The sequence below is a fragment of the Manacus candei genome, unplaced genomic scaffold (assembly GCF_025592945.1).
Source record: "Manacus candei isolate 608988 ecotype Guabito, Panama unplaced genomic scaffold, ASM2559294v1 h1tg000057l, whole genome shotgun sequence".
Taxonomy (NCBI): Eukaryota; Metazoa; Chordata; class Aves; order Passeriformes; family Pipridae; genus Manacus; species Manacus candei.
In genome coordinates, this window is record NW_026138105.1 from 9,198,008 (window position 1) to 9,213,730 (window position 15,723).

At 41.4% G+C, this 15,723-nt stretch overlaps 1 long non-coding RNA gene across 2 annotated transcripts in view; it reads left to right on the forward strand.

Moving 5' to 3' along the window:
- LOC127478004 (uncharacterized) overlaps nucleotides 1-15,042 on the forward strand; it is a 33,637-nt gene extending 18,595 nt beyond the window's left edge. The window contains exon 4 of one of the 2 annotated variants that reach the window (XR_007907097.1): nucleotides 14,411-15,042. This is a non-coding gene — a long non-coding RNA (uncharacterized LOC127478004). Of the gene's footprint in view, nucleotides 1-2,090; nucleotides 4,301-14,410 lie in introns of those variants that run through there. The other variant, XR_007907098.1, reaches the window with a different exon arrangement.
- The last annotated feature ends 681 nt before the right edge of the window (nucleotides 15,043-15,723 follow it).

The following is a 15,723-nucleotide window of genomic DNA, read 5'->3' on the forward strand; positions in this document are numbered from 1 at the left end:
TTAAGTAAATTCAGTTTAACATCAGTTTATCCAACAGAACTAAATCAATGTAGCAGCTTGAATAAGATTCCAATTATGGATGTCACACTGTGTTGGTATTTAGAGAGAGAGATTTTCTAAAGGGTGAAGCCTAAGAACTGTGCAGAGGTAAACACCAAACCTGGCTGTGCCACAGCTCAGCTGGAGGTACAAGCATAAAATAACATGTAAAATCAAACATGCCACTCCTGGGAATGAACCAACATGAGCATCAGCCACTGTAACAGAGCTTCTGTCACTGGGGCTTAAAGCTTCCCCTCCCAACAGAATCAGGAGAACATTCCAGGTAGTTCCCACATCTGGATTCCACTGTCAGAGCCTGTCAGACCCTGACACAGCCAACACCCCCAGTTACACCCCTCTGGCCATCAGAGTTTGGGATCACACACTCAGTGCTTCAGTTCCAGGGCTGTTTGGTCACTGGTTTCATTGTGAGCATCGTGGTCTTTGAGCCCCTTAAACCCATTCCCGAGTATCCTGTTAGAAGCACCACAAAGTATTGCACCCTCATTGTTCCCAAGAAAACCCCAAAAGCTCTGCTTTTACAGGGGATTGAAGAAAGGCTCCTAAACACTCTGTCTATAAATAGATGATAAAATAACTTTGCTATAATACACATCACACAGTGTCTTAAACACTGCAGAAGAACAGGTCATTCCCTTCTTCCCCATACTCTGCCCCATCCATGCATGTCCTGATCAACTCACTCATCCAAAGGGTGTCCTTTCTGCCTTCTGCTCATGCAAATGTTCTCTGTAATTATTTATTGCCTTTTGCTGTAAATATTAGGTAGGGTTCAACTGCATCCCACTGCCACATCATACCAGGCTGGTCCTTCTCTGAGAGGGCATTTCCTTGAAGGAATTGCTCAGACTTGTGAGATGTGAAAACTAAGTGAGGGCTGGGCAGTGAACAAAGGACTTAATCACTCAACTAAACACAAAAGGCTTCACATCTTTGTCTGGTAAGTTTGTGACTCAGCCAAACAATTCATTAACAGGCAGATGTTCATATTAGAGGTTTCTGGGGGATGATGAATCATGATTACACTTACAATGACAATGTTTGGCTGAAGGCAACCAGACCTAACATTTCCTGAGTTCTAGATTTGGAAAAATGTCACCCAAAAGGAAGAGGGAAGAACAAAGATTTTGCTAAGAGAAATCCAAGTTTAAACTAACACTAGGCAGGGAGAGAATGAATTTTCCTGAAATTCAAATGCGTGATTTCAAAGTGAAGATCAAGAGTGTTTGTGATGACAGTGGATGGATAGCCAGAGTACCAGAGGGCTTTTATTGATCAGGAGACATTATCTCCAGCAGAAGTTGGCTGCTGATTCAGAAGAGAAAACACAGGGGGCTCTGGAGATCAGGGGAGACTTCTGAGGATGGGAAGAAAACAAGAAGTGCAAGGAGGAGGATCAGAGGAACTACTGGCCTGTGACTCTCACCTCCCCCAGGACAAGAGTCCAGCTGAAATGCAGGAAATTCCATTGAAACATCAGGAACCCTTTTTTGCACAGAGAGGTTGTGGAGTTTCCATCCTTGATATTGAACCTCTGAGTGGACAGTCCTTGACCCTCCTTTAAGCAGTGGCTTGAACAAGATGCTTTCTAGAGAGAAATCAGATTTGAAATGTGGCATTTGCTGTAGCTATTAGACTTGTTTATTTATGAGTTTTTACATAGTTATGAAGTAAAGAGATTGCTTTTTCCTCTCTGACTTTAGTACGCAAGATAGTTCCACATAATCAGCATTTTCAATAAAGTAACAATTACTGGATGATATATGGTTGTCCAAGTATGAGCCTTCTGCTTGTCTTCAGCTGAGAATCAAATTACTGCAACAGCTTTATTGAACTTCAAATGAGGCAGAAATAAAAGCACCATTTTAAAAATTGTTCTCTAAACCACCATTTCTTTATTCCTCACTCAGGTTAAACTCCTATCAGACACTTAGAGAACAGAAATGAAACAAGAACATTTACTCAAGCTAAATAATCCTCCTAAAAAATATGATAAATATAAGTGATGACTTTTTGGTTTTTTATAGAAAACCAAACAACTGAAAAACCAACCAACCAATTTTATTGATGGAGAACTGTGTCATAGAAAGATCCAAAGCCAAACTTGGAACTTCAAAAGAAAACAGAACTAAGACCAAGAATTGAATTTTTGGAACTGAACCTTGGTCCAGTACCTTTCCAGAAGTGACCCAAGAGTCAGGGTTGAATCTGGTTCAAAGAATAGAGGCAAAAAAACCAACAAAAGCCACATGACAGATGGGGTGGAATAAACAGCACTTTAAACAGTTCTTTTTACCTTAAAATTTTGGGGAGTTTGGTTTTCAGGCTTGGGACACTTTAAGTAACAACATTTTTTGCAGGAAACATCTTTGCTGTAGATAACAATAACATTTCCTTCTTTGTATTTACTATTTTTGTTTAGATTCTCTGCACACATATAGGGGAGTACATATGAGATGAATACACATGCAGGATGTAACCACTTATGAGTCTCATCAGGGCTGGGAACAAAGTCCTGCAGAGAGCTGAAAATCCCAATTCATCCTGAAACCAACACCTCAAATCTCTGTAGAAACACTTCTAAAAACCAAAACCAATGAAGACAAAACCAGGAGCTGCACTGAGGAGCTGTAAACACACACAAAAACTTTCCATGGCTGTTCAGAGATTCATTCTGCAGCCAGTGCACTGCGTGCACAGAGCATTCACTCCAGCAAACGACTCCAGGAGTGCCATGAGATGCAGGTTCTCAGGAAAACCTGATTATGCCTTGAAGATTTCGAAGTTTTATTCCCCAAAAATAGCAGGTATTTTATGGTAGTTTCCAAATTCACCAGTTGCAGTCTCTAAAACTTCACTATCTGATACATTGCCTTTCCTTTGCAGAGAGATAATGTTAACAGACAAATAATTCCATTTTCAGCACGCTGAGAGTGATGAGCTCTGCCTTAGCAAGGTCACATGTTACAGCAACAGAACCGAACTAAAATGTGATTTTGGACTGGCTTAGCCACCAAGACAGATTCCCTTAGATGAGCCCTGGGTTTTTACAAAATCTATCAAAACAACTTCAGGAATTAATGGCAACAATTCAGGTGAAATACAGTTATCATCCTACTGACCTTTGTCTGGGTTTTTGAAATTCCTTTTGCCATTTGAGCCCTATATAATTGTTTTATATAATTCAGGCTTGAGAAGACCATGCACATGCCTTCCAAGAAATCACCAAGAATTCCAGTTCTGCAATATTTTTGACAGGTGTTAATATTACTGTTTTTCTGAGTAGAGGTTAGAACTTAGAAGAAAACTGTAAGGAATTAAGTTGGCCAGAGAAATATGGAAACAAGGAACGTTTTCATGATTTGCTGGTGCTTGATAGCTTTTATTAACGTCACAGAACTTTCCTGCCAACGTGTAGGTTGGTACAAATTAAAGCACTCTTTAATTTGCTGTGCTTAACTGTGCTAAAACATGTGCAGTTGTAGAAAGCCACAGAAGGTCCATAGGAGGGAGATATTCCAAGCAAATGGCTCTTCCAGCAAACTCTCCACTAAGCTGAGCTGTGCAATCTGCTGGGGTGGGTTAAACACCAAATCTCAGGGGGTTCAGAGAAGCTTATGCTGGTTTTTCCCTCTCATTGTTATTCCCAATGCACGAGTTGCTCTGTGTTTTCCAAGCACATTCCTGGCCATGCCCAGGACAAGCCACTTCACTCAAATTTCCAGGGAGATGCTTTACTGCATCCAAGGCCATCCTGGCTCAGCCTGGTCTGATCTACCCTCGGAATGCTGCTTCCCACATTCCTGGCCCAGCTGGTTTGGGGAGTGCAGTTCACAACATAAATAAGCCATTAAATGTTCACCCCCAGGACACCCTCCAGAACATTCCAAGGAGCCATTAGGGGGTTTTGTGCCAATCTGCCCCGTGGAGACGTTTGTAAAAGGCTCTTTTGCAGAGGACAATGAAACAGCTCCTTCAGGGAGTGTAAAAATGAATGAGATTAGTCACAGTATGGAGCCTTAATAGTAGGAAAAGCTGATATATATTAATACATTATGATGAATTACCATGGAGGAAAAGCAGAGAATAGCTAAGCATGGGTTAGTTTCTGTTAGATTTTGGTCAAATAACTCTACAAGCATTATTAAAATCACCTATTTTTTTAAAGTGGACTAAATTCCATGTTTTGGGGGTCGGATTTTTTGTCCTTTTTTTTTTTTTGTATTGTAATAAATTTTTAAAAAGATATGATTTAGCTCATTTTTTGCCCTGGATGTCATCAATCAGAGATTAACTAAGAAACCTGAGGGGAAAAAAATATCCCTTGTTATGTCAACCACTATTAGACTGCTTTATTCAAAGCAATTGAGTCAGTAATTATAATGAAAGTAAACAAACAAAATCATAATTTGTTTACCAGAAAAGCTTGTGGCTGTGGCCTACTTGAGAATTAAGGGATTAACTGTGGGTAAAAAAGAAACAAGCTGTGGATATTGGTCTAGTAGTTTGAAATTGGGTTTTTATGTGCCATGTGCAGAGAAAAATGTTTACTTGAACCTAAACCTTGCTGTTACTGGGATGGAACTTTTTCCCAAGGAGGTTTATGCATGAAATTCAAACACAGTGAAAAAATTTCCTTTTAGAATTTATGTAACCATGTGCAGAAACCTACATTTTCAGGTGTTAACTTATTCATAGATATTTTTAGCTTTCCATTGGGTGTAGGGGAACATTTTCAAAGCTACAAGCAAGATTTGTTCTAAAAGCAATCCAAGAAGTATCACTATGCCTTTTTTTTTTGTTTGTTCGATGCAAAAAACAACATTCCAGTATCTTTATGTGAAAGCATTTTAATTTGAAATACTGCACAGAATTTCCAGAAGCCAGGAAGATTGTACTTCTCTAATATGTGACAGGGAATCTACCCTTGAAGATGCAACAAAGGGGGAGAAGAAAAGCAACTTTCTGAGATGAAAACCTTGGTAGATGCTGCCAAAAATACCCCAGACAGAAAGCAGATGGCCAAGGTGAGGCATCTTCCCTTCCCTCTGCAGAACCACCACAGAGCACCAAAATTCCCAGGACACATTTCCATGGATCTGTAGATCCTGCACACGTTGCTGAAGTCTCTAAAAGAACCAATGTACAACCTCACCAGGCAGCAGGGTTTCTTTCAGGGAATTCCTTGCCCCAGCCCAAGTGTGGGAAGGAGCTCTGTTCAGAACAGGAGGTTTCTGAAGGAGGGGGACTGAGCTGACAGTCAGAGCAGCAACATCCTCATATCCACTTCCCCCATCTATCAGAGTGAGGAAAAAATGGCAAGAAAGTGGGACTTGCAAAACATGAACGCTGTGCTTGCTCACAGACAACAGCAGGTACACACAGCATTTCTGAGAGATACTTGCACAGTGTGTATCTGAAAAAATATCCAGAGAACTCCCAGCCTCCTCACTGAGACCACTGCTCTCTGTCCTTATCATTAAACAAGTTTTCTTAATGTCTGTTCCTTGCTACAATTTAAGCCCATTATTTCTTGCCATTTCCAGCAAGCCCATGGAAACCAGTTTATATCCTTTTTGCAGCATGTTAAGCTTAAACCTTCACTTCTCCTGTACACTTCTGGTCTTTCTTGCTCCTCTCTCTGGCCTGTCTGCACTTGGAAGGGATGTGGCCAAGTCAGAGTATTACCTCAGGTGAGGCTTTATTAAAGTAAACCCTATTAAAGTGCTGTATCAATATATTAAAACCAGGTGGGCTTTCCCTCAAAACACATTTGGGGTCATACACACACACTTTTTCCTCTCTGAAAGCAGAGGTTTAAGTAGACAAGGGTAAAAACTGTGTTTCTCCACGGAAAAATGGGAGTTCTCTTTTCAGTAATTAGGAACAAGGACTACAGGCAACATTGCCTTCCTCTAGATAAAAATTAATTCATATTAAAATTAAGTATTTATTTAGGATGAAGCTACATGAACTTAGAAACCAGTTTAGCCACCATAACTTACAGAAACAGGAAAGCAAACAATGCCCCATTATTTTACTCTCAGTAGTGACAAGTCAGCTGGCCTGGACGTTTCCTATAGCTACAATTAAGCTGATAAAAGTCAGGGTGAAAGATATCTATCCCTCCATTGCTACAAATTAAACAAAAATCACTTACAGAAAATTGTGAATAGAGCCCTGGAGAGCCCAAGAGCAGCGTAGCACATTTCAGAAAGTAATTTTCTGCAAGAATATTGCACGGGATAATAAAACTGCAGATAAGAACCTCATTTTAGTGCCTATCTTTTGCCTCTGCTGTGTTGTTACCTCAAGATTATGGTGGTGTTTTGGGAAGATAGGAGACAAAAAAGAAACCCCAAAGAAGATATGTGTCCTCATTACTCAGACATGGTGATGAGAGGTGACATAAAAAGCCTCTGCACAAGGAATGGGGTACCTGGTGGAACCCCTCTGCCAGCTGTTGGCAGGTTCAGCTACCTGGAGGCTCCAGCTGGAAAAATTAAACAACTTTGGCATGAGCCCCCACCCAGTAAACCTGAGAGAACTAAATTACCTCTCCCAGGTACCCTTAACAACTAATATTTCTGAAAACTCCACTTTGCTGATTTAAAACAAATTATGTGCATTTAGAACAACTGGAATTTCACATAAACTATGGATAAAAATCAGTAGTTTTCCCCAGGTGAGACCTGGGTTCCCTAGAGTGTCCTGCCAGCAATTTTAACCTCATGCTTCTCACAATCTGGAGTGGATTGTCCATCCTCCTCCTGCTGTTTGTCCTCCAGAATTGCCTGAACTCATCAGATGTTTGGAATAGGGACAACGAATCCGAGCTAGAACTTACCTGCACTGGTGGAAGTCTGTGATGCTTGAGTAGGGCCAGGGCTCCTGGGGGGCCAGGCCAGCTCTGTAAGTCTGGTCTAAATTACAGATAAATCCACAACCCACCTGTGAGGCACAGACTGGCCATGGAAGAGGAGGCAGCTCAGACCTGTCCCTGCTCAGAACTGGAAAGTTTGGGGATTGATTCCCTCATATTAAGGCTCACAGCAAAGGCTTCAACTCTTTCAGGTGTTTCACCTTCCCAGTCTCCCCACTCAAGGGAGCTCCAAGAACAGGGCACACATATGAGGACATTTAGAACTCAGTGGCAAACCAAATACACTCCTACACACACATGAGCATTTCAGGGTTTGGGGAAAATTTTAGCAGTGAAAGGCTGAAAGAGAAGGTGTCTCACAATGGTACTAAATCATATAACTTCACTGAAAGTAATTTGATTTTGTTTCAAGGCGAACCATGGATGCACTGGAAATCTAAGCTTTGCTTAAATGACATTTCTAGTTCTCCTTGTTGCTAAGAAAAGCTTAAAAATAGGATAATGCAAACAGAATAATCTAAAGCAAATGAACAGGATATAGACAAAAGAGAACATATATATTCATTTCAAGCAAAGCTGGGGATCTAAGGGAAATCTGGCTGGGATTATCAGCTCATTTCAGCCACGTTGTATTGAGCAATCCCTCAGTGTTTGCAGAGGAATCAACAAAATCTGTGCATGGAGCAAAGCTCCAGTGTGTTGATGAATAATCTTGCTGGACCTGACAGAAGTTTATAACTGTGCAACACTGAGGCCTGGAAAGTGCTCAAATCTCCACTGTCCCAGTAACCAACCCAACAGAGAGAATACTTTTGAGAAAAAGCCTAAAAATGATATCCCCTACATTAGTAGCCATCTGCTTTAATTTGTGTTAAATTAAATACAGGGTAGATTCAACTGACTTGATCTCCTGTCTGCTTTGAGAGTTGCTTCAGTGATAAGAAAAACAGTCACTTTTTGCATGTCTTTTGTCTTTTATCATGGGAGTAACTTATTATGTCAGGTTGCATTGTAACACATCCATTGTGTGATTCTGTGCAACAGATGGCAGCTTAATAAGGTAAGTCAGGAAATTCGAGATATAGGTAAGGTCTTTTGTGATTTGGCAACGTCTTATCTGTCGACCTGCTGGATATCTGATGAGCTGAGATAGAAATGACAGGGAAAAGAGGAGGGCAGGACAAAGATCTGGGTGCCATAATGCTGATTTAGTAAATACCAACCTGCAGAGTGAGTAGGAGTGTAGGTTCAGGCTGCCAAAGCACAGAAGCAAACCTGTGTTGCTCCTGTTGCTGTCAAGAGCTGACAGACAGGGCTGTGTCTGGAATCAAGGTGTAGACATGCAGGGAACAGAGAGAAAAGGAGACCTGACCAGCTGTCCCTCTTTTCTCCCAAACCTGCTTGGGGGTTGGGAATGCTGATTGGTGTTCCCTGTAGAACAGGAGTATGAGGTGTGGGCTGTTGAGATATGTCCGTGCAGCAGGAGGCCCACAGCCTGCCCAGGGAGAGCAGAAACCTGCCCAGAATGGCTATTTTGTTCTGTGAGGAACAGAAGCTTCTAAGGGAACCAAACCCCGTGGTCTCTTCTCACCTGAGACCCTGGTGAGCTGTGCTAACACACAGTGGGCAGGGCAGATCTGCCAGTCCTGCTGTTTAATTACATTTATAGCTCAGCAGTAGAACAGGAATAGAATGTCCAGCCTTAGCAGAAGAAATGTCTGAGCATTGACATTCTTTCCTTTCTAGTTCTTCATCTCCAGCTGCCTGGATGGGGAGGTGTTGCCAAGGGTACCTGAGGTTTTCCTGTTGGGTCAGCATCCTCCTAATTTGTAGGTCTGGCTCAATTTTATCACCTGGCTCAGGGCAGAAGAGGTGCAAGGAAGGACTGTGGGGAATAAACTGACAGATGGGCCAGGATAACTACAACTCCCCCTTAAACTGTGCTATCAGCTGCTGAGAGGAAAATATTGGTTGTATATTAGATGTTTAAGTCCATGGTGTGATGGAGCTCGTTGATGTACCAAATTTATGCAGTTGAAGCTGTGAATGACACATTTTCTCTTCCAACACTGACCAGGAAACTGGGAGTAATGGGCTTAATGCAAATGAGGCTTGGATGATCATATTCCTGTAGGAATCTGATATGGGAGGACAGATTGCTGAAGAAGTGCTCTAGAGCTGATCCAAGAGCATCTGTAGAATACCTATTTAAAGAAGGTTGCACCACAAGCACCAGAGAAAACTCTTACATGAAAAATATGTTTACAGTTCCTAAGCAAACTTTCAAAATTTGTTCTAGACAAAAGGCTATCCAGAAACCCACACTGCAGGATCTTCTAAGAAAAGCTAATTTGTATTTTGTTCTCTGGGGGACTTTTAAAAAACAGACCTGACAGCTACTGATTAACTGATCTAATAGTGCACATCTATTCTGCCTGTTAAAATCCTCATCATTACATGTCAATTGATAAATATCAAAAGGAAGGACATGTACACTGAACATCCATCTGATACTCTGAGCTTGATTCCACGTGTTTCCTAAAATTCCTGTGCTCTGTTGGTCTCACACCATTATTAAAGATAACACAATGTCTCTGTTTCTCACGGTTTAGGGATATTTTTCCCAACATGGACTAATTCTTTCTTTATATTTACAAAAATAATATATTCTTTGTATAAATTAATAAGTCAACCCTAGCACTTACACTGCTCTTAATGGAAATGTTTATTACATATAAGAAAACAATTTCAGAATATGCTTTGATGGTACCTTAAATAGCATTTTACTTTCAATCTGAGAAACACCGTTGTACTTGGTATAAATTCAAATTAAGATTAGTGACCAGAATTGCCAATAAAATAAATGAATAGTTGGGGAATATTTAGATCTATCAGTGGAGTGCATGCTGTACTGAAACAACATTATGTCCTTGCAGGTATAGAATTTTAAATCACAGTAACATTATTATCAGTGTCTAGCTCCCCGCACTCTGCTTCACAGACACTATTATGCATTGAGCAGCAATTAGTGAGTCACCAGGGATACCTTCCTAGACTCTTCAGGTCAGAAAAGCTAATTAACCTTCCTCCTGTATTCTGAACAGACTTACAATAATCAGTGCCAAATCTCATCCTTCTTTTTAGTTTTTTTTTTTTAAACAACTTCTAAAATATTGCTGGCAAATTAGGAAAAATGTAAAGAAGCTCTCCTGATAAAACCAGAAAATCCACTGAAGAGGTCAAAGAGCTGAAACTGTGATCCAGGTTTGTTTGTTTATGCCAGGGATTCTTTGTTTAATAGATTTTTTTTTGCAAAGCTCTATGAAGGCAATTTAATTAACTGTCCATTTACACACCAGACACAGGTTGGGACTGGCATGTGAGAACAGCTGTGTTTGCTCTGGCCTGGTGTGCCAGAGCAGGGACAGTTACAATTGCTGCCCTTGGACAAAGTGACAGCCCAGCATCCTGTGACAGAGGTGTCACTTCGTGTCAACGTGTGTGATGTCATGGCAGGGCAGGGGGGACACCACTGGGGGTGATCTCACTCCAGACAGAGCTGTCATGCTGGGAGTGCTCAGGAGTTGCACTGGAGGGACTTCTCAGTACATCAGCTGTGGTGTCAGTGCCTCCAGAAGGTGGCCAGAATGTCATCTCTAAAGTGATGGAAATACTGGTGGAGTGTATTGGAGTCAAGTGGAATATGCATCATTTTTAATGAGTTTAATTCTGGGTTTAATGCCTCGTGAGAGGAAGGGATGTGCTTGCTCAGAAACAACACCCCAGAGAGGCAAACTGGCAGCTGAGCCTTCCCCCCTGTGATGCCTGGAGGATTTTCCTTGTGCTGTGTTCCCTTGCAGTTCATTCTCAAAGTGATGACACATCTTTTTTTCTTCTTTAGCTGCTGCTCAGGCCCCCTTGCAGATCACTCAGTTAACCTTTGACTATGGGATCATGATCTTCCTGGGACAAGGAGGGGAAAACCTCCCAGCATTTCAAGCAATGCTGTGGTGCCAGAAAAAAATAGCAACAAATGGATCTCATTCTGACCATAATTCCAGGACCTTTCGTGCAAACTGCTCTTCCAGTTTATTTATCTTCAAAAAGCAGAGAGACAAGTCAGAGCAAATCTGGCAACACTTGTCATCTTGGCAAGTCAGCTTTCCAAATATCCAGATGAATCCATGAAGGAAAGAAAAGAGTTGCAGCTTTTCCTTCTGTCCCAGGATGTGAAAGGCCCCTGTAGGACCTTCTACATTTCCCTGCAATTCCATTAACCAGACCCCAGCCAAGGAGTGCCTTCAGGGGGGTGAAGTACCTCTTGCATCCTCTGAGGGCTCAGAGGATGCTGTCAAGATTTTGACAAAAAAAGGGAAGGCAGAAGTAACGTGCAGGTGAATAGGTTAGAACAGGTTTTCTGCAGCACTTAAATACAGGTTAAAAAATCTTCAGATCCCAGTGAAAAGTTGCAGGTGAACTCAGGGAAGAGAATCAATTTAATGTTCCCAGTGTTTTGCCCAAGTCTCAGGACATGAACTCTGCCAGAACAACATGGCATATCTGTAAAACTAATGTTTCAAACTCCTGTGTGATAAATTAGAATAATTCCACTCGTCATACTGCAAGCAACTGGCTGTTCAGAAGCCTTTGAAAAAGTACTTTCAAGATAAAATATGTGCTTGTTTTTTCTGTGTCTTTTTAAAAGAATGTTGTATCTTCGCAGCTTCAGTGGTAAAAAAAACACTTCATGTAAAATGTGTTTTTCTCTGACATTTGGATGTCTTGCAAAGTGGTTTATTATAGATCTTGTGGACGTTTAGATAGTTAATTAAATGTCAGAAACATATTCTCTGTCCTCGTATGAATGAATATCAAGAGTTTATTTATTCATAGTCTATTTGTTATTCTTTTTCTGTTTCTCACACCAAATTATCAGTTGGAAAGAAAGTCATCAGGGACACTTAAAATTTTTAGGGGTCGTAAATCTAATTAACCTCAGCAACTGTGCTTAAAATGGTGAATAATATTAGACAGGTTCTTACAGAACCATTCAGACTTACAGGTACATTTGCACCTGTTTTTTCAACTGACCCTTAAATTAATTCTCCAAACATTCATGGAAGGCATGACGTGAGAAGCTGAGAAGACAGAAACCAGGCTGGGATGAATTTCAGTTCTTAGCAAACACATTTAGAACTTTACACTTCAGGCCCTGGTCTGAATTGTGAATAATTCAGTTAAAATCGTGGGCCAAAGCTGCAATCCCTGCAATACACTGAGAGCTGTCAGAAGATTGGAGTGAGATGACATCTTTGGGCTTGGTTTTCTCTGTTTAAGGAATGAATGGAGAAGCAATGAGCTGTAGAATATTGGAAATTAATAATCTGGAGAGAATTAATTTTATTTAGGTTGGGTAGATATGAATTAAATTTTATGAATGTCTTTAGCTTGGATAAATCCTAAATTCTCTTGCATTGCAGCACATAGAGTGGGAAAGCATTCCTTGTATTTTCTGTTTTCATTGCAATTGATCACTCTGAAATGATGACCTGGGAGAATATCTATATTTTTTGCTTCCCAGCATAAAGAGTGGCCTCTGGTTAGTGCTGCCTGGTACTATGCTGGAGGGAAAAACATGTATCTCAGACCTGAGCAGCTGAAAAACATGAAATATTGAACAAAGTGAACTGTAAGAGACCATGTGTTTGCAAATTTCCCAGTAAAACAGGGAAAGAATTTAAGGGGAAAATGTGCAGGTGGAAAACTGAGCCAAGGAGATAAATGGTTTTGAGTCAGGAGAAAGGGATGGAACTATTGATGGGCTTGTTTGTACATATCTGACATTAGATGGAGATCAGACAAGCTCAGGTATCCCTGTCTGGGGGGGTATCAGGCCCAGCCTTGCTGGAGGAGGGAGGGGATTGTCCCCTCTGCTCTGACCTGGGGTGGCCTCACCTGGAATATTGGGGCAGTTTGGGGTACCACAATATAAGGAACATATTAAGGTATTAGAAAGTGTCCAAAGGAGGGCAATGAAGATGGGGAAGGGCCTTGATTTGAAGCCCTGTGAGCAGCTGAGGGCACTTGGTGTGTTCAGCTGGAGAGGAGGAGACTGAGGGGAGACCTCAGTGCAGGTACAACTGCCTGGGGAGGGGCAGAGGAGGGGCAGGGACTGAGTTCTGCTCTGGGGGGACCAGGGACAGGACCCAGGGAATGGTCTGGAGCTGTGTCAGGGGAGGTGTAGGTTGGATCTCAGGAAAAGGTTTTTCCACCAGAGGGTGGTTGGCACTGCCCAGGCTCCCCAGGGCAGTGGGCACAGCCCCAAGGCTGCCAGAGCTCCAGGAGGGTTTGGATGATGCTCTGGGGCACAGGGGGTGACTCTGGGGATGCTCCTGTGCAGGGCCAAGGGTTGGACTGGATGATGCTTGTGAGTCCCTTCCAACTCAGCATATTCCATGATTCTGTGACTGTGAGACCAAAATGAACCCCCTTGCACGTGGCTGTCACCCACAGCCGGGCTCAGAGGGGGGTTCACACCCCTGGGCACTCAGGCAAAGTGCTCTGGGATGTGTTGAGCTGGTCTGTGCTCCTTAAGAGCTCCAGTGTGCCCCAGTCCTGCAGGATGAGGCCAGTCACACAAACCCCCAACTTCAAGGACATCAATCCTGCCCAGCTTATGTAAGGACCCTTTCCTGCTTTCCAGATCCTTTGCCTCACCATATGCTGGGAAATAGGATTAACCCTAAGGAAGGAAACACGGCAATTTCCGGCCTGAAAAGCCATTCTGATGAAACCGTCCACGAGCAGAGATTTACACAATTTACATCAAAAAGGATAAAAATATCAGCGGCTATCTCTGCATTGATTGCTCTGGATCAACTAGAAGGATGGTTGAGAAATACTGTAAGTAGTACAGAACTTGTGTCAGAGGTCCTGAAAAGAAAGCCCACAGTGCTTCCAAAAATGTCAAAAGCCAAAAGGTTCTTCAGATTATCTGCTCAACGTTGCACTGTGTTTTCTATATTCCTGATAGAAACTTTCACTGGAAAAGATTTCCATATTAATCCTCCTTTTTACTGTCTATAATGAAAGAAAATTCATTCTAATTTATGCAGCTACACACAAAAAAAGCATTCAAAGTCTGCTGGGAATAGTTGACTAGTTTTTGTAATATTTTCCCACAGCATATTCAGTAAGGTTTACAGCACAGTAGAAGACTTAATTGTATTGAACATTAAAATCTTGTATATGTTCTACTATAATCAGCATTGTATTTTAAGTGAAGATAATCCTTCAGTATTTGTTTATGTGTGGGTTTATTTGTTCTCTGCGGTGCTGCAATTGTTTAAGACTGACAATTTTTAGTACTTGTTATTGTTATTATAACAGTACTGAACAAAACCCAACAGAGCCAGATATTGTCAGGTATAATTCTACTAATTCTATATAATTTTTTTTCCACAGCAGCAGAGCAAACTACGAAAAGTCAAATTCTAACCAAACATCTCGTTGACTCGGCACTGGAGTGTGTGTGTGAGGAGGTCCAGCTGCAGAACACAGAAATGTAGTGCCTGACTTCTGTTCAGATGGGAATCACTTATTTGTGTGCTTTGAGCTTCCTTTATGTTTCCAGGGGTAGTTAAACCTGGGAAGTTTGAGGCATGTAGGACCTGTGATCTGAGCAGAGCTGAGGATCAAAGGCTGAATCAGAAAAGATTTCTGCAAATTTTCCTTCAAGTCTTCTTGCCTCCCTTACAAGCTGGATCAGTTACAATTTTGGGTGTGGACATCAGATTGATACCATTACATTGCCTCTCCCTGCATATTTCACATAAATGTTCACTATTAAACAATCAGCAAAAGCTCTTATACTTCATGTTACTTTCTGAGGGATCCTGTTCACTCTTCCCAACTAATTTCTACTGTGGAAAAAAATATAAAAAATCCATATTTTTTTCGAAATAAGGAAAATCGAATTAGGTAATGTTGGTATAAAAAAAATCCAACTTAATGCCCACATTTATGTCGTTGTGCCTGTTCTGAAAGCAGCAGCTGATCTTTGCCACTGTTCCAGTGCCAGTATAGGTTGCTCTGGCAACAGGATGCACAGGCAACAAGATTCCACTCAAGGCAAAAAGTTTTAAGAGGGAGATTTTCCCTCTGATATTTACAGCTAAAAAATTGAGCACATAGTTAACTTTCAGCATCTAAGTATTTACCATTGATTTTAGCTCTCCCTTCTCACAACCCTGGTCATTTACTTTGCCTACAACACAATAAAAACTACCAATAAGAAAAATTTCCCCCACTGACTCTAGAGAGAGTCCATCAGGTTAAACCTCTAGTCAGAGAGGAGGATTGCTGGTGGAATTTTCTTATGGATTAGTGTTATATTTTATATAACATTTTACTTACAAAGCTGACACAAAAGCTTTGGGACAATGCTCGTGACATTTGGTTCTGAAATGTAATTGGGAGACATCCTCAGTGTGAAGAAGGAGTGGAATATCCTGCAGGACACTTTGGGTGACATTTAGAGATGAAATGTGAGAGCACAAAATGCACAGTTGTTCACTTAGGGAAGAGTAACAAGAATTTCTGGTACAAGCAGCGAGCTGGTTAGCTTGGAAATGACAGAGGTAGAAGAAGACCTGGCTCTATTCCCTGATCCCAGAGTGACTTTGAACCATCAGGATAATTGGGGCCATGAACTGGCAAATGTCATGGCAAGACATATCAGGAAAAAAACCCTGTTGGAATTTGAAAATGGAACTTTT